Source organism: Tachypleus tridentatus, chromosome 3 (genome assembly GCF_004210375.1).
Source record: "Tachypleus tridentatus isolate NWPU-2018 chromosome 3, ASM421037v1, whole genome shotgun sequence".
Lineage (NCBI taxonomy): Eukaryota > Metazoa > Arthropoda > Merostomata > Xiphosura > Limulidae > Tachypleus > Tachypleus tridentatus.
Window position 1 is genome coordinate 9,251,703 of NC_134827.1, and position 25,193 is coordinate 9,276,895.

At 32.8% G+C, this 25,193-nt stretch overlaps 1 protein-coding gene across 16 annotated transcripts in view; it reads right to left on the reverse strand.

Moving 5' to 3' along the window:
• The window catches only part of LOC143246310 (uncharacterized), a 219,730-nt gene that overhangs the window by 173,195 nt on the left and 21,342 nt on the right, over positions 1-25,193 (reverse strand). The gene's annotated exons all lie outside the window — the stretch shown is intronic.

Sequence of the window (25,193 nt, forward strand, 5' to 3'; positions counted from 1 at the left end):
AATGTAGAACATTTAGAAAGAAACTTACGATGGTAATCAATATAACAAATTTGTTGTTCCTTTATTTTTAATTTTTTTCAGTAGATTGTTATAAACTTTTTCTTTCTATCAGTTTTAATTAAATAAGGGTAACAGATTTTTGAAAGTAAGTTATAAAAAACATTATCTTGGAGCTGAGTAAAAATCCTCTTTCGCCTCAGTATATATTTTTTAAATATTTCCTTTGTACTAGTTTTAATTGAATAAGATAAACAGATTTTGAAAGTAAGTTATATAAACATTAATGCGAAGGTCAGTAAAAATCCTCCTTCGTTTGCATAAAGAACAGTATTAAGCCAGTTGATAAAGTGAAGAAGAGAAAAGCGTAAAATCAAAAACAGTTTTATACTCACTTCAGGCAGCTTGGATAAGAAACTTCCCTTTCTTTGTGGTTGTGGCTACACGGACTCATTTCAAAGAATTACATTTATTGTGCTCTTGCACAATGTACCCATCACGTACTCAAAAAATGGGCAATATGTTCTCTCTATTTCGTGTAATAGTGTCACGTAAAGTGCTAAAAGAATAAAGAAGAGTAGACCCCAACACTGAAGAACAGTACACGCAATACGACATTCAGTCCTAGCATTTTGTAAAGCAAAAGAACGACTTTATACGATTCAATTATCATGTAACCATAACTGAAAAAATTTACGATATGTATTCATAATATTTGGTTTCCTGATGCATAAAACATGGACATTGGTAGGCATAGTGATGACGTAAAATAACACGCCGAACATAATTTCTGCGGCTTTATTTTACTTCACTGTGGACGAGCAGTTTGAGAAGAATTTATTAAAATAACTTGAAATAATAATAACTGGGTTGAGTGTGTTTTCTTATAGCAAAGCCACATCGAGCTATCTGGTGAGCCCCCCGAACCCCTGATTTTAGTGTTGTAAAGTCGTATTTAGTTAGAGCACTCTTAATAGTAAGTATATTCTAATAAAAACAAAATTGATCTAAAAGTGTTTTTAATAAAAATTACTCTGACATACATATATATGCGTACGTGTAAATAAATTATAAAACTTGTTTAACCTAGCACCGTCACTGACTGAATTTTTCATTAATTTTGTACGAAAAAGGTGGTTAATTAGTCACGACATCTGCTTTAAAACATTATGTGCAGCATAAAGATTTTGTCGAGTTATTTTATTTATTTCGGCCACCCTTATACTATCGTATTACTTAGGACTATCCCTGATCACAAGTGGGTGGCCTAAGCCTATTAAAATGTATCAGATTATTCTAGCTCCAATTACTTTAGTGTTCGCAAATATATACCGGTATATGCACTAGAATAACTTATCTGTACATTACAATGCCAACTATTGTTGTTGTTTTTTATACTAGTTGTTGTTCTTAAAAAACCTTGAGAGAATAAAACGTACGTAATCTTTAAAGGCCTTAAAAATACCATAAAATATAAGGAATCCCGCTGGCTCAATAGTACTTGAGGAACGTTAGTTTGATCTATAGCAACCAAGTATATCATTAATTATAAGGTATAAATCTTAAAACGTATTCACGTGTTTCTTTCTAGCTTTTAAAGCAGATTATTTTACTCTTTCAGATGAATCAACAAGACGATTTTGCAGTGTTAACGTATATATTAATCTCCCTAATTATTGTGTGATAAAGAATGTGTAAATGATAATGCTCCATTAGGAGGCAAACTAGTGTGTACTTCATACTTTTAAGCATAAGATTTACTATGCTTGTCACGAACAAGAAAACGTGACCTAATCTACTATTGTTAAATCCTAAGGGTAACAATTGAGAAATGGCATTTATTCAACTGGGAAATCCGTACATAAAAAAAGTTTTTCACGTGATTTAGACTTCAATTATTTTAAGGTTCACGTAAGAAATATATGCTATAATTATATTAAGAAAAAGTGTTGAGAGCAAAATTATATCTTGATATTACTTCCCATTAAATCTTAATAGCTAGTTTATTTGCGTTTATAACAGAGCCATATTTTGTTCATAACCAAGATGATAGAATCTGGAGAACGCAGTAAAGTCCAGGACTTCAGACCCGCATGGACAGGTGCTTAAGGCATTCGATTCGTAATCTGAGGGTCGAGGGCTCGAATCCCATCATACAAAGCATGCTCACTCTTTCAACTGTGGGGGTGTATAATGTGACGGTCAATCCCCCTATTCGTTAGTAAAAGAGTAACTCAAGAGTTGGCGGTGAGTAGTGATGACTAGCTGTCTTTCCTTTAGTCTTACACTACTAAATTAGGAGTAGCTATCGCAGACAGCCCTCCTGTATCTTTGCGCGAAATTCCAAACAAACCAAATCAGGACTTCAACTTCAAGAAAGTCTCGATATAGACTATAAACAGATTGGACCATTCCTTCAAAGGCAAAATTTCATAGAGTGCTTACATGAATTTAGTAAAACGTGTTTAGATCTATTGCACAGTCAGTAATATACACTTTTGCACAGTAAAAAACAACAAAAAACATGTTACACGGTGAACATAACGATAACCTTAAGCATTAATCTAAAGCTTAAATTATTGTGAGTTTAAGTTATAGTAAAGAAACTATTGGTAATAAAATTAAGATAGGCTTTATTTCGTTTATCTTGCTGAGATTTTGGTGATTTCTTTGCAAGCAAAAATACAACAAAAAATTTGCAAAGACAAACTACAGATCCGAAATTGCAAATACAGAGGTTAATTATATTAAAAATCACCAGGAGCTCAACAGTATTGCTCACAGGTCTACTAGAGTAAGAAAACTGCGGTGATCTGGAGTCTGTATTCATTCAACTATTTCACTGTATTAAAACTAGTTAATATGATATGACAACATTCTAAGACAACAAACAAAACCATGACAACAGGCTTAGGAATTCAAAGCGAGGCTTAAAGTAAATCTCATCAGGTCATCAGCGGTGTACACTACACGGATTCCCTTTTTAATGAATTCCTTTGCTTAATAAAAGGACAGAGCAGTTGGGAGGAGTAGTATCTGACAGGCCTATTTCTTTAGTTTTGTACAGTAGCGAATAGGGTCTAGTGTCAGAGTTTACACTACGTAGTGATGAGGTAAACATAATCCTGCTACAAAGAACTCTCACATGTCACAGTTCTGTAAAAAGAGAATAGCTAGAAATTACAAGTTTGGTTATTCAGAACTGTGAAGTCAAGCTATAAATGGAGCTTTTAATCCTGTGATAAATGGCGTATCATTTGTTACACCTCCATCACAGACATGAAAATAAATTACTAGACTCAAGTCCCGATTTCTTCAATAAAGCAATACGGAAAGTTACCGCAGTGCTACCTGGTATTTTAATAAAGAACTAATCAGCCTTGTATTCAGTTTGCGTGAAAAGCAGTTGTAGGGCGATGTGAAAACGATGAAAAACTCTTACGGTCCTCTTCTTCCAACGTCACAAATTATTCTTTAATGATGACACTGGCAACTTTTTTTAATAACACAATTTTTCAGGTTAATCGTGAACAAGGGTCAGATTTTCTTATATTGAATGTTAATACTAGTAATTATAAACTCTTGTGGTAAAAGTAAGACACGATCATCAAATTTAATCACACATTATTGCTTATTTTTCACCCGGGGCAAGTGAGTTTACCCTCTAATTAAAATTATGATTAGTTGGATTAATCATGAATGTGTAGTTAGTGGTAACTGGCAGGAACCATTTTTTACAAGATTTCTTTATTGCTATGCCAAAGACTTCAGTAATAACGATTACCTCAGCTCTGTTTTAAAAAAAAACTGAAATTTATAATAATTTGTTTTTACACGATGATTCTAAACTGCGTCAAACTAGGTAAGTTGAAAAAATTACGAACGCACAAGCAATTTGCTGCATAAATTATTTTTTAAAGAAATATGTTTAAAAATCCAGCTGTCTTTGTTTCTTTGTAATTGAGCATAAAGCTACATAATGCTCTGCCCACCACGGGTATTGAAACCTGGATTCTAGCGTTATAAACCTGCAGACATGTAGCTGTGCCACGGGGGGTGCCTTAGTAGTTATAGGGTTAGACTGCAAAATAATAAATTCGAGCTTAACAGTCGTTACTGAATGCAACGTCTGATAAGTTGAACTGTTTTAAAAAACAGAGAAAAATAGTTTTTACTTTTAACCAAACTTAAACAATAACCTTATTTGCCATAAAAATGATTTTGTTGACGACAGAGAGACGAAACTATGTTTTAAAGAAATAAACAAGGATAACGACAAATCATTTCTGTTTACAAAACAGTACGTGTATAAAGATCTGTATACACATTACCAAGAATGCAGTGTCTTTTGGAAACTTCCGTGATTTTCTCGGCAAACTTTTGTGAGTTTTTTTGTGAAACAGATCAAACACATCTTATGATATAAATGAATACTTTCGATTAATTGTTGTTCTTTATACGTTAACAATGTGTGAAACTGCATAAAAAATATATTCATATTATTTTTATTTCTATTTTCTATTTACATAGTTGCACTTTTTAATGAAAATTTACAATAACACACAAGTTTACAAATGTAGCAGCAATCATTGTTCATTAAGTGCATAAAATACATTATCAAATCAAGCTAAATGAGGGTCCAATTTTAGTTACTGTTTTTGGTACTGTTGGATTTAGAAAGTAGAAGTTCATAGACATGATATTTCCATGTTATAATACGATTTGATTAGGTATGTGTGAAAACCAAATTTTTAAAGAAACTGAACTTTTCCGTCTTCTCAGCTTCACTAATTTCCTATAATAGTAAATGGTTAGGATCCCCAAGATAACAGGGGATTTAGCAGAAAGGTATTTTACAAGAGTAAATATCAGTTCTCTGACTCTGAAGGAGTTGATAAAAATAAAGAAGGCTAGAAATAATAAAGAAATGTGAAAAGTATTTTTTATTTTACAAAAGATTGTTTGTTTTTGAATTTTGTGCAGAGCTACACAAGGGCTATCTGCTCTAGCCATCCCTAATTTAGCAGTGTAAGACTATAGAGAAGGCAGCTAGTCATCACCACCCACCGCCAACGTTTGGGTTACTCTTTTACAAATGAATAGTTGGACTGATCGCACATTATAACACCCCCACGGCTGAAAGGGCGAGCATGTTTGGTATGACGGGGATTCGAAGCCGCGACCCTCGGATGATGAATCGAGTACCTTAACCACCTGGCCATGCTGGGCCCTTTTACAAAAGAAAATCCAAAGAGAAGCCGACCCTTTTATTGGAAGCCGTAAGTTCTGGGAAAAATTTGTTAAAAAGCATCATATTATATACACCAAAACATAATGCTACTCTTCTCAGAATGTGTGCAGCGTCTATCAATCCTATCGAAAACAAATTACTGTATCATCAGGGTGCCATCTGACCGGCCAGTGAAAAAGACGCTGTTTAATTATTTAGCATGTTTTACTTTCCCATGAGAAAGCGCAGAACAACAGGTGTTACGTATTATAAGTTCAAATAATCGAAACTTTGAATTTAGAAATTAATTGAACGTCAATATGTATGAAATTTATGATATTCGCAAAAATATTGATACACAATTTTTTCTTAACGCAAATATATTTAAACAAACAAACAATAATGTAATTTGTGATAACGGTTATTACAAATAATGATTCTTATATACAGAAGTTTCACAAACTTACAAACAATACTGAGTCTTCTATCTGGTTTGGAACTGAATATTTTATCGACGGTTTACAGAGAGCAAATTATTTCTGATTTATATGCAGAAGTTTTGCAAACTTACAAACAAGGTTAAGTCGTCTATGCAGTCTGGAAGTGAATACTTTGTCGACGGTTCACGAGACACAAATTACTTTTATGTTGATATAGAGATACACTTCACTTGATGGGAATGCTAACTAGCTCTATTCTTCTCACGTGAATTCTTTCTCGGCGAAAATAATCTAATGTCCTCGTCGAAATACTGACGTCCGAAGTTAATTCACTGAAGTTTGTAATGTTCGAAATCTATAAATGTTCCTGGTCAAATATCTATAGTTTTTCGAATAATAAGCGCTTGTCATAATTATAGCTTCTGAGGCTCATGGTATACTGACTGTAATGACCAAACAGTATTCTAAAACCGTCTCTTGGCGCGTCGATTTATAATCCTCAGGCAAAGTTCAAAAAGTTTCAGTTGGCCCAGCAATATTTGAATATAGCTAGTGCTTTCGTAAAACATGTATTGTTGATTCTTACTCTCGAAAACCTTCTACAAATTTAGAGAACAGGCGAGACTTGCGCAATACACATTTAATAATATTAGTTACATACATTTCTAAACATATATTAAACTGAAACAAATGTATATATTAAACTAAATATCCACTACACAAATAACTAGAATGAAATAATTTAGCTGCTTCTTTTACCAATATTCTAGGCTAATGTTAGATAGCTTTTTATGTCAAAATTTTGTAAATGTAAACCATGCCAATTCCAAAAGATGGAAACGCAAAATTTAAAGCTTTATTTACGGCACATCTTTGCAGTAAAGCGCAAATCATAAACAGTATAAAGTTTTCTTAGTTTACCGTTCTTATATTTTACAACTGAACAAAATATATATATTTCACGCTTTACAAAAGATTTCAACCATAATTAATCTGATGGCTTTATTTGAGAATTCGTGTGTTTTATTTAAAGCAATTATTATAAAAACATTTGAAAATCTTATACTAGTTTTTAATGTATCGTCGTCTGATAATATAGACATAATTTAAAACCGACTTGGCCCACATAACTTCGGAGAACAATATATATTTTTCAGCTTGAAACTGGACAAATTTTTAGTCTTAATGATATCGTCTAGAAAGTTTAGTTTTTTTGGAAAGCTACGTTTGATGTGCGCGTGTGTGAAAAGAGTTACAAACAATTTTAACTATAAAAATACAAAGAAAACAACTTTTTGCTTCGTCTTTTTGAGTTATGTAAACCTTACTACTTTTGGATTTGGTGTAATTGAAAGCATTAAAGAATGACCAACATGCGAATGTTCCCAACGCTTATTCACCATACTGTACAATTAATTTACGGACAATTAAAAGTTTCATTCAATATTTGCTTAGTTGAAGATTTCAATATTTTTACGCCACGTTATACATAAATAGATACATAAAAGACAAATGGAAGTTGTTACAAAAATACAGAGATGTGAATAGATATTTGTCATTTTTAGAAAAAGATTATATATATTTGATTATAATAAACAAAGGATTATTTTTTAGTAAGCTTAACTTTTGTTAAAAGAATAAGTAACTGTACAACATAGTAAAATTTTCATAACGTATGTCGAGATGATTAATTATGTAAGAGCTTCTACCATAAACATTGCTGAAATGATACAATGAGAATTACAATTAATTATGGCCCGGCATGGCCAAGCGTGTTAAGGCGTGCGACTCGTAATCTGAGGGTCGTGTGTTCGCATCCCCGTCGCGCCAAACATGCTCACCCTTTCAGCCGTGGGGGCGTTATAATGTTACGGTCAATCCCACTATTCGTTGGTAAAAGAGTAGCCCAAGAGTTGGCGGTGGGTGGTAATGACTAGGTGCCTTCCCTCTAGTCTTACACTGCTAAATTAGGGACGGCTAGCACAGATAGCCCTCGAGTAGCTTTGTGCGAAATTCCACAAAACAAACAAACAATACAATTAATAATAAATAATTTTAATTACGAGTAAGAAACAAACTAGTAAAAGCTTTTATGACTACTCTATTACCAAGCACTGATGTAAAACGTAGTGCATCATATCTATCACATTTGGCCAATCAAAAGAATTTAATATTATGCAATAATCTAGCTAATACTATAAATAACTAAAATACATATTGGGTTATTAAAGTTTATTACTCTAAATGAATATAAATTACATAATCACGTACAAACTCATGTGTCATTTAGTGTGAAGCAAGTTCCATTTAGATATCTACCGAGCATTAGCACAGTTGATGTGAATATATTAACGTTTGTGTGTTTCATCTAGCTCTATCAGTTTTAATTCCCCACACTGTTTAGGAAAGAAAGTATATTCAACAGTCAGGCTTATAAAGAGAACAAGACAAAGGTGACCTGTTCTTAAAAACGAGAGCATAATTTACGAAACATTAGTATAGAATCTGAAGAAAGTCTACGTTAACAGATGTTGTTTTAACATTCTATAGCGTGTTGTCTGCAAGCTTACGACGATAAAATTCGGATTTCACTTAAAGCAACCGAACTGAACCAATAGCATTAGACAATGCTTAGAGTTGGTGTCGTCATGATAAGAAAAATTATTTGTATTCTATGGCAACTGATGATAACTGTTAAAAGGTTTGTGTTGGAATATATTGTACATACGTTTAGAATGAAGAAAGTTGGCTGTATTCTGTATTGATCATGCTAATTATGTAAGTTATACAGACTGAACGATCACACCGTGAAAAACAATTAACTCGGCCTAATTTATGTCAAAGTTGAATAAAACTTGAAAGGTGGAACGTTCAGGCTTACGTTAGGATGTGTTAGGCATAGCTGAAAAATGTCAAACATGATCAGCAGGTATTCCTTTCATTGAAAAAATAAATTTTCATAGTATCATTATTGAAAAATATATGAAGAAACATGAAATTTTGAGTGCCGTACATGTTATTTAAAACAAATTGTATGTAGTGAAAAAAATTCCATGTGCAACCTGTTTCAGTTGACTAGAGCTTATGTGGGTGACCTTGCTAAAGCAAGCCTGCCCAACGGCCAACCTTGAAAGTGAGGTGGGCGGGTAGGGAGGCTTTTGAAAAGAACAAACCAAAACAGAAAAGATAACTTAAAATAATTTAACACAGTTCTTAAGGAATGCGGTTGTGTCCATAGTTAATTCCTTCAAGCCACAAAAGGAAGAAGTATAGGTAGAAAATGCAATTAAACTTTATTTTTACAGCAAACAACAGTCTATAGGTTTCAGTTTCGTTGTAGTTTAAGTGAAGTATTGTCATGTTCAAAGCTTTGATAGAAGAATCAAACATATAAAAATATATATTTTAACAATTCAAAGTTTCGTAGTAAGAACATCAAAAAACTGCTTATTACAAACGTGACGTGAGGTTGCAACCTGTTTTTCTGTTTTATATTTTCAGCTACAAAAGTAGACAAGAGTTGAACATGTTTTCTCTATGTTAATAAATCTATCACGGATGCAAAGTGGAAGAGCTAGTCAGAATAATAAAATGATATTGTAACAGAAATATTTAAAATACAATATACAATACACGTAAGAAAATGAGACAATGTAAATAATTTTTTAATGCTTTAATTGATAATAATTTCGGGAAGCGGCGTCACTGTAAATTCAGTGAGGAGAATATTATGTTATAAAGTGAGCCTTAACGACAAAGACCCAGAGTATTTTATTCACCCAAGTTGTTCGATGCAGTACAAAGTTTGTTAGGAAAGAACAACCGTTATTTAGGTTTTAGAGTAATACGCAACAGGTGTTTCGGTAATTTTCTATATTTTTATAAATTTTGAAGTACAAAAGTTTAAATTATGTAGTTATATTTTTAAGAAACGTATCTCCCATTTAAAATTCTTTCTTTTTTGTTTCTTAAGTCCGGCATGGCCAGGTGGATAAGGCACTTCGACTCCTAATCCGAGGGTCGCGGTTTCGAATCCCCGTCGCACCAAACATGTCCGCACTTTCAGCCGTAGGGACGTTATAATGTGACGGTCAATCGCACGATTCGTTAGTAAAAGAGACGTTGAAGAGTAGGCGGTGGGTCATGATGCCTTCCTTCCGGTCTTACACTGCTAAATTAGGGACAGATATCCCTCGTGTAGCTTTGCGCGAAATTCAAAACAAACCAATCTTTTTTTTCCTTCTGTTGATGTCTTCCATTAAACACATAGTTGAAAGACTTTCAGATTAATGTGTGTGTGTATTTGCAAAATTTCGGAAAAGATAGAAATTGTAACTGCGGGTGATTTATGCATCAGGTTTTACCTCAGATAAAATAGTAAAATTAGTAAATGTCCCTATAAATAATTTACTTTAGATACTTTCAGATTAAAACTGGATTATTAAAGAAAGTGTGAAATTACCAGGAAACCTTATAAACAACGTCTTTAGAAGTATTGAGGAATTAATTGACAACACGATTGGTGGAAGTTTGCGAATCCCTGTGGTTTAATAAGGTACCTCACAAAAGGGATAGAATGGACAAACAATAGGATTTGCAAGATTAAGTATAGCGTACTGGTTGATGCGTTAAAGCTAAGATAAAAGCAAATGTCACTTGTGATCGGTTTATTGCAACGTTGAATGTTGAACAGTTAAGCCTAAACTTAATTGAGTTACAGAATAATAAGATACAGGGTTGACAGAGAAATGTACCATGATAAAAAGACCGAATCAGAGAATATAAAATATATTATATGATAAATTAATTTAGACTATATTAAGAATTTCTTCCGTGTTACCGCCGTCGAGAAACTGCGTGAAACCCATTTGGCGGAGTTATTTAAATATTGGTAAATGTATGAACACGATACAAATGCACTACTGTATACGTCGAAAGTAGTCCTACAAAGATAAAGACTTACAGTCATCGAAAATACATACAGACATAATAATAAAGTTGAAATAATTACATTGTATAAATAACTGCTTTTTTATCTTATGTGTTATTTGAGACAATTTATAATTATTTATGTAAGTCACCGAGGAAGTTGGTGCTCCTAATGTGAAGTAACAGGAAAAACGTTTTCCAGAAAAAAACATGAGGACCTTCAACTTACAGTTGATGATGTGTACCCTTGGAATGAGTTGGTTTTAGTTTGCTTAAATCAAAATTATCCTCATATCTCAGAACAATTTATTTTTTGATATAATTTTAAAATAGAGTTAGTCATTCAATAATAATAAAAATGTTTGATTTCATAGTTTTTAGAAGATTTTATGACATTAATTTCATATTAAAGTTCACTTTCAAATTTTATGGAACTTTTTTTGTTAAAGTATTATAAGTTAATTCGAAGTAGTTCTATAAGTTTACAAGGATATTACCTACTTCTTACTCTAAAACTTCCTCATATTAACTTAATAAATAAATATGTCACTAAACACATAAACTCATTCGGGCAGCAACGGCTTATCTTATGAAACAGTAAATTAACGTAAGTTTGTGTTTTTCTTATAGCAAAGCCACATTGGGCTATCTGCTCAGCCCACCGAGGGAAATCGAACCCCTGATTTTAGCGTTATAATCCGGAGACATACCGCTGTACTAGCGGGGGGTACGTAAGTTTGTAAAATATGTCTTAAATGTTACATTGCCCTCATAATTGATACACAAATTATTTCTCAAATTTCCGAGGGTTGTGAGTTCGAATCCCCCTCACACCAAACATGTTCCACCTTTCAGCCGTGAGGTCGTGATAATGTGACGGTCAATCCCACCACTATTCGTTGGTAAAAGAATAGCCCAAGAATTGGCGGTGGATGATAATGACTAGTTGCCTTCACTCTAGTCTTATACTGCTGAATTAGGGACGGATAGCGCTTGTGTAGCTTTGCACGAAATTGAAAACCAAATTAATTAATTTTAAGAAGATTTAATATCTGCAAAAGCTTTAAATTATAGGGGTAGTTTTTTTTTTAACCTTGTGGTTACAGTAAAATGTGTAAGGTTTGATCTTTTGTTGTACACTGTTTTTATACACGAAAACAGTGTGGCCAATGTCTAAAACTGGTATTTACACTTACAATAGTGACGTAAACAGTTAAAACAAATGTATTGTTAAATAATGTTTAAGGATAAAATGCTTATTAAGTAAATATTACTGGTTAAACAGTTGGTTTTGTAGAAAAAAAACATACAAATTGTTATATTATTAACTAAAGTTACTTGCAGGTATACAAACTATAAGCTGTATAGTTTGTATCATGAATATACCGATATTGTGATGAGCCTTTTATGAAAATAACAACGTAAACATTTCTTCATGTCGCAGTGAATGTCGCAGCTAAAACTATAAGAGGAAAACTCTTCAAATATCAGTTTTCTTAAAATATTGTTTGAAAAATAGTTTCGTTTGCATTTGCTTAATAATTATAAGTATTTTTACAAGGTACAGCTTTTACAGTAAAGAAGATTTAAAAAATAGACGTTTCGATCAATGACGCAATCATTCTCAAAATCTATGCATCAGTGATCGAAACTTTGTGTCTGTTAACAAAACATTCTTTATTTATAAAAAAACATTAGACGACATCAATCTAAAATCGAGAGAAAGCTGAACACTGTCAATATCTGAGAATAAAAGTGTTTATAAAAATAAAGATAAAGACATGGTGACATCTACAGACCTCTGATTTGAAGCTTGCATGCCAAAATATATAAAAATGCGCATTAAATATTACCAAAATAAGTTGAACCAAAGCTGTATGTGTAACTGCCATTAAAATTTACATTCTTTAACGGATGATAATATTTGTAGAAGCAGATATATATTTTTTATTATAACACACTATTTACTAAAATAAGTTAAATAAATATAACTAAAAATACAAGCCTTATTTATGTAATGAAAGCATGTAATTAAATGTTTCTGTTATATTACAATATAATATTAAAAAATCAAATAACCTGATGACACACTCTGTTTTTTTTAGTGTAATAATTAACTTCAGATTATTTATGGATCCCACTTTCACAGCACTAAATAAACACCTTGGTAGGATATTTTACATTTCACTAAACAGTTTTAAAGTATAAAACGTTTAAGAAAGCTATATTTGATGGTTTTCTATCGACACGAGGTGATACAAAACTTAATATTCCTCTAATGTTGCTTATAACTACAGAGTAAATGAACTACAACTACTTCAGCTAAGCACTTTTCATTTAGATTCTATCAGTTTATTGTGTGTTTGGCAACTTAAAATTAACATGTTGAGTAAGAACTAATTTGTAACAAAAGTGTTTAATTCCAAAGTACTTTAATCGTCCCGTTTTATTTATTTATTTCATTCTGAAGGTCTGTCCAGTGTTATTTATTTTTTAATTTATTATCAATTTGTTTTTGACAAATTTGAGGACAAAAAACTTTCTTTTCCATCTAAATTTCATCAAATTACCGCTTTTGTTTCAAAACAAACAACAACAAAATTGGCTTTTAAAAGTATATAAGATAGCATATTTAAACTTAAATATACAAATATCTATTTTAACAGGTGACTTTAATTACTAAAAACAAATGTAGTGCTACTAAAAATAATAATAATATTGTGTTAAAAAAGATATAAATATTTTAATAGTTAAATAGTACACTACTTAAACATGAGGTGAAATAAATTTGAATTTCATGCTAATATGAAATACATATGACAAAATAATTAACTTAGTGTTTAGTGTATGCGTGTAATGATAAAGCCACAATTTACTATACCCACCGATAAGAATTGAACCTGTGATTTTAGCGTTGTAAATCAATGGACTTTTCCCCGTTCCAAAGAAGGATAACCTTTAATTCTTCTCACTAATTCGCATAACTATGTATATATATAATGGTAAAATATTACTACTCTATCAGTTGCTTTTGCTGTATTTTATATTTTAGCGAAGTGGCTCCTGTCTTAGTACTATGTTTATAAAACATGTTAAATAAGTAATACTAATTAAAAAATCCCAGAAGATCGAATCCACTTAGAAATTTCAAGACATTCTTGCGGCTAATGTTCAGGATTAATCAGTTTAAGTTTCATGTGAGACAGAATAATTAAAAATGAAACACATTAACAATGAACCCGAATCCAAATAAGAAAGTATTCAAATAGAGGAGAGAAAACCTAGCTAAAAGCAGCCCTCAGGTAAAGGAAACGATAGAAAATAATGTAAATAAACCAATCTTGAGAGTTCATATACAGTTTATTTAAATTATATTGATGTGCAACTGGGAGGATATAAGTTATGCATTAAAACAATTGAAAAGATACAAATAAAAGTAATATTAAGTTTTCTTTTGTTAATATTGATAGTTTTAGTATGAACACCAAATCGATACAATACAATGATAATATCATTAGTAAAACGGTAACTGAAAGAGATTGCATGTTTTAACAAACTTTATGATAGACCTTAACATTAGTCAGAAAATGATGAGTTGAACTTCCTGTTACATACTTATGTTAATTTTTTATTATTTCTCAACACTATTAAGCTCTGTTTTTATTTGCTAAGCCTAAGATTTAAAATTACTTTTATTCTTCTTCTCAAAGTCTACACTTACACAACATGACGTTGCTTGTTTTTGAATTTCGCGCAAAGCTACACGAGGACTATCTGCGTTAACCGTCTCTACTTTCGCAGAGTAAGACTACAGGGAAGGCAACTAGTCATCATCATCCCCCACTGCCAACTCTTAAGCTACTCTTTTTACCAATGAATAGTGGGATTGATCGTCACATTATAACGCCCCCGCGGCTGAAAGGCGAGCATGTTTGGTGAGACGGAGATTTGAACCCGCGACTCTCGGATTATGATGAGTCGAGTGCCTTAACCACCGGCCATGTCGGGCCACAGCATGCCATGATTTTACAAGGTCCACCAATACAAAATGAATGTAACCATTCTTTTTTCTTATCATTTATCATTTGGTAAGAAGTCTCAAGAAAATAAGACATATTCGAGTATTATTCTCCGTAATACATCGCTGCAGTAGAGAGTATTGAAATAACTACTAATGTTTACTTTGTTTCTAAATTTGAACAAGTGTCAAAATTCAAGTCACGTGCTAAACCTTCTAAAATATTTCTCTGAAATAACATTCAAAAATTAAATATACTTACTATGAAGGGGCTGGTAGCATTTTAACTGTCCTGTGTAATAGAAGATGTTTAATTATTTTTTTTAAAAATAATTATTTTGTATTTCTTGCCGTGATTATGTAACTAAATATCGATGTTTATGGTTTGCATAGCTAAATACAGTGATATTAAAAATAAGAAAAATCCAATCTCAATTTTCAATCTAAGAATTGAGGTAAAATGTTAAATAAGTACATTTACATTTTGCCTATGTTAAAATGTAATACATATATAAGCTGTGGCGATACAGCGATACAATACGCGCATCGTTACGTGAAGCTGTGGTACGATTATATTGATACGATACGATCTATGTATCATGTATCATAAAATTTGGCAAGCTTTCAGTAAACATAAGTATTTCGTACAGTAAAAATCATAATTTGCGATAAAGCATTTTTTCTGCAAAAAATTAACAGTTCAATAAAAGAAGATGAGTATTGAGTAATAGATGTTGTCATCACTTTTTATATCATAAACACTACATGAAAGTAACATAACAAACTAACAGTAGCAGAACAGATACTGATTTTAACTTTCCTTTTTTTCATTTTACTTCTCTTGACAGCTGACATTCAGCTGATCAAACCTCAGAATTTGATTAAAAAACAATACTGTAAAGTGTAAAGTACTTAAGAAAGACTATGTTAGTAATATAGATAATAAATTACAGACAAGACTGTCAAAGTTTGCAACAAACCGTTGGTTTTGTTTTTTTATATCTAGGTACGTATTGTATCGGCCTAGCATGGTATAGCCACGTGTTCAGAGTGCCAGACGCGCAGTCTGGGGGGCGCGGGTTCGGGGGCGTTATAAGTTACAATAAATCCCACTATTCTTTGGTTTAAGAGTAGTCCAAGAATTGGTGGTGGGTGATGATGGTTAGCTGCATTCCCTCTAGTCTTTGATTGCTAAGTTAGGAACGGCTAGTTTGTTTGCTCGAACTTCCAAGTGAACCACACGTATCATAACACGGCATCCGTATCTAAATACGTATCGTATCGACTAATATGATGAGATGCGCATCCCTAAAATATATATATATATACACATATACAATAAAACCCATTATTAGGACATTTAGATAAACACAATAAAAAACAAACATGTAATTGTTTATGTTTGATCAAAAGGGATGTTAAAATGATTTTATAAGTCTCAATACAATATTAGTGATTTCTATGCAATAAGTTAATGCGGAAAATTGGGATAACTTCTTATTTTTAACTTCAGTTACTATTTAGCTCTTCGCATTTTTTCTTTCTGCTCTAGTTTGTTTGCCGAAACATCAGCCTCTGTAAGAATGAAGTAGAGATTGAGTAAACTACAGAGGGAAAGAAGGTGTCAAGGAAAACAACTAATTTACTATTCTTTCGACATTGTTGGCTCTAGGACATGATTTCAGATACAATAATTTACTGCAGAGATGCTACGTGCGAACGGGCTCAATAGATGATATCACAAGCACGCAGCTCTGTTATCTATTCTCATTATTAACGCACGCGAAATGTTAACCAATTATTTTCACAAGAATCATTGATCTTCAACTATTCAGCTCAGTATTTCTTCAAGTCAAATTCATGAATAACCTGGTTTATTTTTTACGATTTCGTGGAATATTTTTAAAATGTACATAGGAGTGTGTGTTTGTCTTATAGCAAAGCCACAAAGGGCTATCTGCTCAGCCCACCGAGGGGAATCGAACCCCTGATTTTAGCGTTGTAAATCCGGAGACATACCGCTGTACTAGCGGGGGGCGTGTACATAACAATAAAATGTGAAAACAAGACTTCAGTGGTGTGTTTTTTTAGCGCTACGTAAAACATTCAATCTTCCATCCAATATTTAGTTTGGAGCAAAATGTAAATATTAGTTTTGTTGCTAGAAATTAACACTAATTTCGTCTGTATTTTGTGTTTATTTTGTTATTCAGCACAAAGTAACCTGAGAGTTATTTGTGCTCATAACGGGTATCGAAACATGTTTGTTTTTTTTTAGCGGTACAGCTTAATATAAGCTTGCAAATTTATAGCTTAGCCAATATATTCTAGATGTTAAGATTTCAACAATTTCGCAAAATAATAATACTTAGTAAGTTTTGTTCAACAGGTAAAGTCCTTGATGAAAATAAATTCATAGAACGTGATATTTGCAACCCTGACTACCAATACATTTTATCTATCTTTTAAGCAAGCAAGTCTTATCAATTACGGTACACAAAAAATATGCCTCAGGTGATTTTTTTTCATTTTTTCTGCGATATTTAAAACTAGACTTAGCTATTTGTTTTAGCTCAAAGATGCACAGTGGACTATGTGTGTTCTGCCTACCGCGAATATCAAACCCAGTATTTTTAGCATTGTAAGTTCTTAAACTGACCGTAAACCCATTGGAGGGAATGTTAATCATATATAACCTAAGTGATTAAATGAGAGGTTAACAGGTGCCAAATTGTAATAAAGCTTTCATATAATAAATTTTCTTTCTCAATAATCTCCAACATTGAAAAAATGTACTTCTGTTTGAAGATTTTTAGGATAAAAATATAGGTGATATATTAACAAGTTCCGCGGTACGCAGATTGCCCATTGTGTAGCTTTGTGCTTAATTCCAAACAAACAAAATTCTCGTAAGATGTTCGTGTGTGTACATATTTCTGTAATTTTCATAAATGCAATAGTAATTACCTTAATCTATTATTTGGTATATTTACACACACAGGAATGTGCTATAATTTAATTATAATTAATTCTAGCCTCTGTTACTAAACCTTAAATGACCTTCAGTTGGAACTATCGCCTTTGTTCGGTTTGGTTTATGCCTGTATACCTGACGATTACAGGATATTCGCAAGATCTGATGAGATTCCGAGTCAAACAATTATCCAACTCAAAAGCATAATTAATTCAGTCCTTTGGACTGTTAGCAACCACCGTGATTAATTACATTTTACCTACATATAAATACGTGTGTGAAGTTCGTTCGGGACGTTTCCCGTGCTCTTTCTGAAAGCATTTTCTTTATTGAGTTAACCACTCTTGAATGAATCAGACAGCTGCATTTATTTATTATTATTAATTTTTACATCGTTACTTGCTTACAAGTTCTCCATATATGTATTCGATGTGACCGAATAACGACTTGAGTCTATTCAGTTGAAGCATACTAACATTCATACGTCTGTACGTCTGTCGCAGACTACACCGAGTTGAAACAAATAGAAGAATGGTGAAGCAACCTACGATATGGTGGCCTTGTGATATATTATAATTAAAGTCGAAATGGAGAAATGTGCGTGTAATTTGAAAAGTTAAATCTGTGATTTGGAATTATCAGTGTAAGATTTATGAAACGATAAATCCAGCTTCTGCTTGTGACAGGTTAGCTCCATGAAATGCCTAAATCTGTAACAAGTTGATATATAACTAATGTAACTCATATTTACATAATACTTAGCTGAATAGATCTTGAGTCATCCTGCAGCTAGATAATCCTTCGATACTAGCACACTACCCTAAACATTAATCATTGACTTCACGGCATATACCACCTGAGGCTTGAGCTTTTCGTTAATGGCCTTTAGATGTTGCCTAGACCAAATGTTTATACACGGTTTCCATCAAATTTTTCTAAGGTTAGTTAATGCTTTTGAAATAACTTTTGGGATAAGTGATTCAAACAAAAATCTATTTATCTGTATATGTATATATAAACCAAGTATTTATACCAAAAAATTATATATACAATTCATCGAGATGCTATCCGTAAACCTTCTACAATCGTATAACGTGCCTGAAGCAGCGCTTTATGTTAGAAAAAAAAAACAGTATCGTAAAAGGAATGGTGTATGGGCTGGGTAGCCTTTAAAATTCTGTTCCTTCTGTTTGGTGACCTTCAAACCAGGTCAAAAACATAAGACCTAAATCTGTCAGGTTTTCTGTATAGAACGATGTTATATTATAAACTTATCTGTTTATTCGGATGTCAAATACCAATAGCGCCCTTTAATATCATTGTTATAAGCATAGCTGATACCGAGGAAAATGCTACGAAATGTGAACAAAGAAATGTTACCTAAGTGATTTCAAATATTAGAATTGTTTGTTTTGAATGTGATATCCAAAAGATCGAACACACATAAAAACATGGTCCCTCTTGTTAACCATTTTAGAAACCGTTCACAATGCCAAACAGCTTTCAACTCAGCCGTAGAAAAGAAAGTTTATGTCTGGCCAAAAAATTAAAAGATGATACCAAATGAATACCCCATGCGAGTTTAGAAACGGGTTTTAATTATAGTTTTCAGTACTTAGCAAATTATACATATCTCAGCTACATGGGTAATTCTAAATGTAATAATAATTTAAATTATTCCTTAGAAATCTATTGCGTTTTTCTTTTAATTGTGCTCCTTAAGAACAGATTATTAGAACTAATTTCAGTTACTCTTTATGGCCCGGCATGGCCAGGTGCTTAAGACGTTCGACTCGTGATTCGCGGGTTCGAATCCCGATCGCACCAAACATGCTAGCCCTTTCAGCCGTGGGGGCGTTATAATGTGACGGTCAATCCCACTATTCGTTGGTAAAAGAGTAGCTCAAGAGTTGGCGGGGGGGTAGCGATGACTAGCTGTCTTCCCTCTTGTCTTACACTGCTAAATTAGTAACGGCTTGCACAGATAGCCCTTGTGTAGCTTTGCGCGAAATTCAAAACAAACACTTACTCTTTAAACGGCCCCCACTAGTACAGCGGCAAGTCTACGAATTTTAACGCTAAAATCAGGCATTCGATTCCCCTCGGTGGGTGCAGCAGATAACCTGATGTGGCTTTGCTATAAGAAAAACACACACTCATTTACATGTATTTTACTAACAGCAATTATAAAATAAAATTAATAAAGGGTTTACTCAGCTTTCTTGCAGGTTTACTGTGTTGTAATTCTATATAAAAACATAATTCCTATCTTTAAATCTTCAACAAATAGCCGATACAATAAATATCTCAACAAAACGTAACAAAAATGGTGGATAAATGAGTATAAATAAAAAAATAAGCAAATAAATACACATAATAATTTTCTTGGGGTAACTTAAAGCCTGCAGTAAAATAGAGTAATCATATTTCCAAAGTAGAATTCTGAAAAAAGAATGTGGACGTGGTATGCAATGTTGTCTATTTACTTAGTGGTAACTAGTTAAATTCAAAATAAATTAGCTCCTGGTTGTTTCGGGTTCGGAGCCTCGTTCCACAAAACATGCTCGTCCTATCAGCCGTGGAGGAATTATAATGTGACTGCCAATCCTGTTGGTCTTTGGTAAAACTGTAGCCCAAGAATTATTGGTGAGTTGTAATGACTAGCTGCTTTTCCCCTAGTCTTTCAGTGCTAAATCATGAATGGCTAGTGCAGACAGCCCTCATGCAGCTAAGCGCGAAATTTAAACAGACTATGCCAAACCTGGTTGTTTGTTGCACTGAGCTATAAACAACCCACGACAAGAAAATACCCAACACTGGAATATAACAACACCTTAGCACAAACCAACAAAGAAAAAGCAGAAGCCTTCAAACTTCAATAACAAAACACATTTAAAACACACAATGACTCGGACATGAACAACTATTACTACAATAAAATAAATAACCACGTAACAAATAACACAGAATTATATAAACCACATTTTCCAGTCAACATTATAAACAGCAACACTCATAATACATATAACTACAATACCCAACTACTAACCAAAAAAATCAAACTAAATGAACTTGAACAAGCAATAAAAAATTCAAAAAACAAAGCACCGGGAAATGATGGAATACAAACAATTATTCTCAAAAAAGGCACTCCAAAATTATTTGACCACCTATTAGCCATATTTAATTTATCTCTATACTCTGGATACATCCCAGTTTCTTGGAAGCAAGCTAATATTTTAATGTGCCACAAAGAAGGAAAGCCACCCAATAAACCAAACAGTTATCGACCGATCAGCCTGACCAGCTGTGTTGGTAACATTCTTGAAAGAATAATAAGCAATAGACTCTCCACATTTTTGGAGATTAATTCAAAATTACCAGAAGAACAAAACGGATTTAGAAAATATAGACAAACAACAGATCATATAATTAGACAAACTGAAACAATAATAAACAGCTTTAACAATAAAGAATGCACTGTCGCTTGCTTCCTCGATATCGAGAAAGCATTCGACACTATATGGCACAATGGTCTTCGGTTCCGTATATATGAAATGGGACTACTGCGAGTTATTCGCTGGTTATCTAACTTTTTGGAAAATAGAAAATGTAGAGTAAACATAGAGGGAACTTTCTCGGAGTTCTTCACTCCAGAAGCTGGAGTCCCTCAAGGAGGGGTGGTTAGTCCTATTCTCTTCATCATGTATGTAAATAATATGCCACTTAAAAGACCCAAATCACGGATACGCGTCACAGTTCGCTGATGATGTAGCAATTTGGAAAAGTGCCCCTACACCAGAAATAGCAGCCACTAACTTACAACCGCAACTAAACAGATTATGTGAATATTGCGAAAAATATAGTATTAAAATAAATACAGCGAAGACATAATTAGAAATATTTTCAAAATCAACGAAACATCAAAAAGTTCAACCCCAGATCTACATGAACAGAGAACTTTTCCAGACTGCTACATCTGCAAAAATTCTAGGGTTAACATATGATTCTAAACTTACCTGGATAAAACATGTAAATAACATAAAAACTAAAATTTGACGAAGAATAAACTACGCTAGGAGTCTAAACAACGTAACAACACCAGAAAACATCATTAAAATATACAAGATATACATTAGACCAGTAATAGACTATGCAGCTCCTGCATGGATCAATGTAAGTGAAAAACAAATATAAACCAAACTCCAAACATTACAGAATACACTAATTACATCATCATACAGAGTACCTAAAACCACTTCCTCAAAGTTCATGCACAATTACTCAAATACACAAACAATACCAGATAGACTTCTACATAGTAAAATAAAATATGTTGATAAATATTGGCGAAAAAATGAGTTGTTATGCGAACTAGACAGATATTGCATATATGATGAAGAGAGACTTAAACACCTCTCCCCGTTAAACTTGTACATCAGATATTTAAGATAAAATCAAATTTAAAATAATAATAATAAAATATTGCTAAAATAAAACGAACCACCTACGTTTCAGACTTATTTAAAAAAAAGAAAAAGATAGAACAATATAAATAGACATTGCTCTGAAAAGGACCAGATTTAAAGTTATGCTGTTACTTCAGCCATTTTATATTCACTCTAAATGTATTAATCAGTCCATTCCAACTAAGTAATGGAAGGAGAAAGAGGTCTAGTGTACCTGACCCTACTGGGTATACAAAATATATATACCCAAACACCTAGAGAGAGAGAGAGAGAGAGTTTTTGTTTGTTGCATAACTGAGAATCTCTGACTTGTTACTGTATTGAGATGTTCTCTCACAGTATATAAACAACAACAAAAAGTCGAAGGTAGGAAATATGTGATCACTATAACAACACTTTAGTTAAATCAGAATATTTATTATTTGTAAGACTATTTGTTTTCAAACACCAAGTCCTACTTTATGTAAAACTATTGAATAAATTTATGTTTATAATTAAGGGTGGTCAGTTAAATAATTTTTCTAACATATATGATGGTAAATTGTGGTGTAAATAACCATACTTTGTTATATTTTCACCTTTGTGTGAATTTACGTTTTAATTTTCAACTACTTATTCCATTTTAACTGTTTTCCTTTTTAAACATATTAAATCTTGAAAACTTTATGTTGTTGTTAAAGATGTTTTAATTCTTTTTTAATCACATACTGTAAAAAAAAGAAATTCAGGTAGAATTAGCAGTAAGTTCAACCCAACATTTACTTTTTGAAAACTTGAATTATTTATGGTAGACGTAAAAATATACGAGGAAAATAATTACTTTAGATAACACCTAGCATTTTCTTTTTTATCTCATGACGTCTTCCACAGTAAGAGAAATTATATATATACAGTATACAAATCTACAGAGGTCCCGGCATGGCCAGGTGGTTAAAACACTCGACTAGTAATCTGAGGGTCGCGGGTTCGAACCTTTGTCACACCAAACAGATTCGCCCTTAGAGGCGTGGGGGTGTTATAATGTACAGTCCCACTATTCGTTGGTAAAAAAGTAGCCCAAGAGTTGGTGGTGAGTGGTAAATACTAGCTGCCTTCCCTCTAGTCTTACACTGCAAAATTACGGACGGCTAGCGCAGATATCTCGCGTGTAGTTTTATGCGAAATTCAAAATCAAACAAACAAGTTTACAGTTAATATATGGAAGATATAATATTTAACATACTCCATGCTGAAGTTTTAGTATAATTGAATATTTTGTACTAATACATTCAACGAATAAAACTGTCTCGGAAGTTTTCCTCCTGATTTATCTCTTCTTATTTATTGATAGCATGATACAGTTAGTTAAACGTGCCAACGGCACAGCGGTTTGTCTGCGGGCTTACAACGTTATAATACGAGTTTCATAGCACAGATAGCCCATTACGTAGCTGTGTATTTAATTCCAAACAAACAAAACAGTTAAACGTATTCCTGTCGAACGTCGAGAAATGCATACTAATGAAATAATGCCAGCGTAAAAGTATGAAATTATTTTTACCAGAGATGGTGAAACTAGAATTCAAAAGAAGAGGATTTTTATTGGCTACGGTACGGATTATAAATATAAGAATAAATGGTTGCACTCATTCACTCCATAACCCCAAAGAATAAAAGTCACAGCACCGAATGAATGTTTGGAATTAAGCGCAAAACTACACACTGTGTATCGAAACCCGGTTTCTGTGAGTCCACAGACATTCCGCTGTGCCACTGGTGGGTGGGCACAGCACTGAACCTTTGTACTACGAGAATCAGACACGCCTAACATGACAGACAGAAAGTACACGCTTACACCACTGAATTAATACAATATTTGAAAATATTTAATTGTTTTCGTTCTAGTCGATGGTCGCTCAGAAAGCCCCATTTGCCATTTCAAAGTATAAATTAAAATACGTGATAGTTTAAATGCAAGAAAAACAATTAATTAGTATGTATTTAATATACACGCAATAAATGAATCAGCTAAGTCTAGAACATTCTACCTCATACATCTTTTATGTGTGATAAGTACCTTTGCTGTTTGTAGTTGAAAGACGAAACTTCAGAATTTTATTCATTACACAAATAGTATTTTGATTCATTAAATAGCTATTTTAATTATCTATTTCATTAGAAGTGAGGTATAAAAATTTCCATTTTTCTATATTTTCAAGCTACCACATCAAAATTCGCCTGAAGCATCAGTAAAATGTGAGATGAATTACATCATTCATTTATTTACCTCATAACATTTTCCTTTGCCCCTCCATATTAGTAATACAGTGATCTGGTTGATAAGGCGCTACTTTCTCGCTGCGGGTGATGAGAAGAAAAATGCTATTAATCACAGAAATAGAACATCTTTAACTGTTCTATACAATTTTAACCCCTCTTGACATTGTTAGAAAATCAAGATCTGTAATATCTGCGATCTTTAATTTTTATTAATGTGCGCCGTCAGTTGATATGACGGATCAATTTAATGGTTTGATTAACTGCCAATCAGTGCTGAGATAGGTGATTTAGATAACAACTAATGCTTATTTGTGGAAACAGGGATCTAGTTATCTTTGAAATCTTGTTTTCCTATTATCCAAATGGTTTTTGAGGTGAACGCTAATGATTCGTTTCCTATGATTTACATTTGGTAATTTTGGTAATGTGTACTAAAAATCAGATTTTTTAAAGAAAGAAAATCACTCAGAACTTTCAGTATGCTCTATGTTTTTATTTTGTTTCAACTTTATAGATAAAATTAAGCAGTTTACTGAAAGTGTCAACCAAATATTATATCAAACGCAAAGCAAAGATGTAAACAAATGGAAACCAAAACCGTGTAAGTGTTTAAGCCTAGTGAAGTAGTGGGTTAATGAGTTCTAATCATAATCTGAGGGTCGCGGATTAGAATCCCCATCACATCATACATACTCGCCCTTTCAGCCGTGGGGGCGTTATAATTTTCGATCAATTCCACTATTCGTTGGTAAACAAGTAGCCCAAGAGTTGGGGTGATGACTAGGTGCCTTCCCTCTAGTCATTCACTTATAAATTAGGGACTTCTAGTGCTAATAGTCCTCGTGTAACTTTTCGAGGGATTCATAAGCAACAGCAG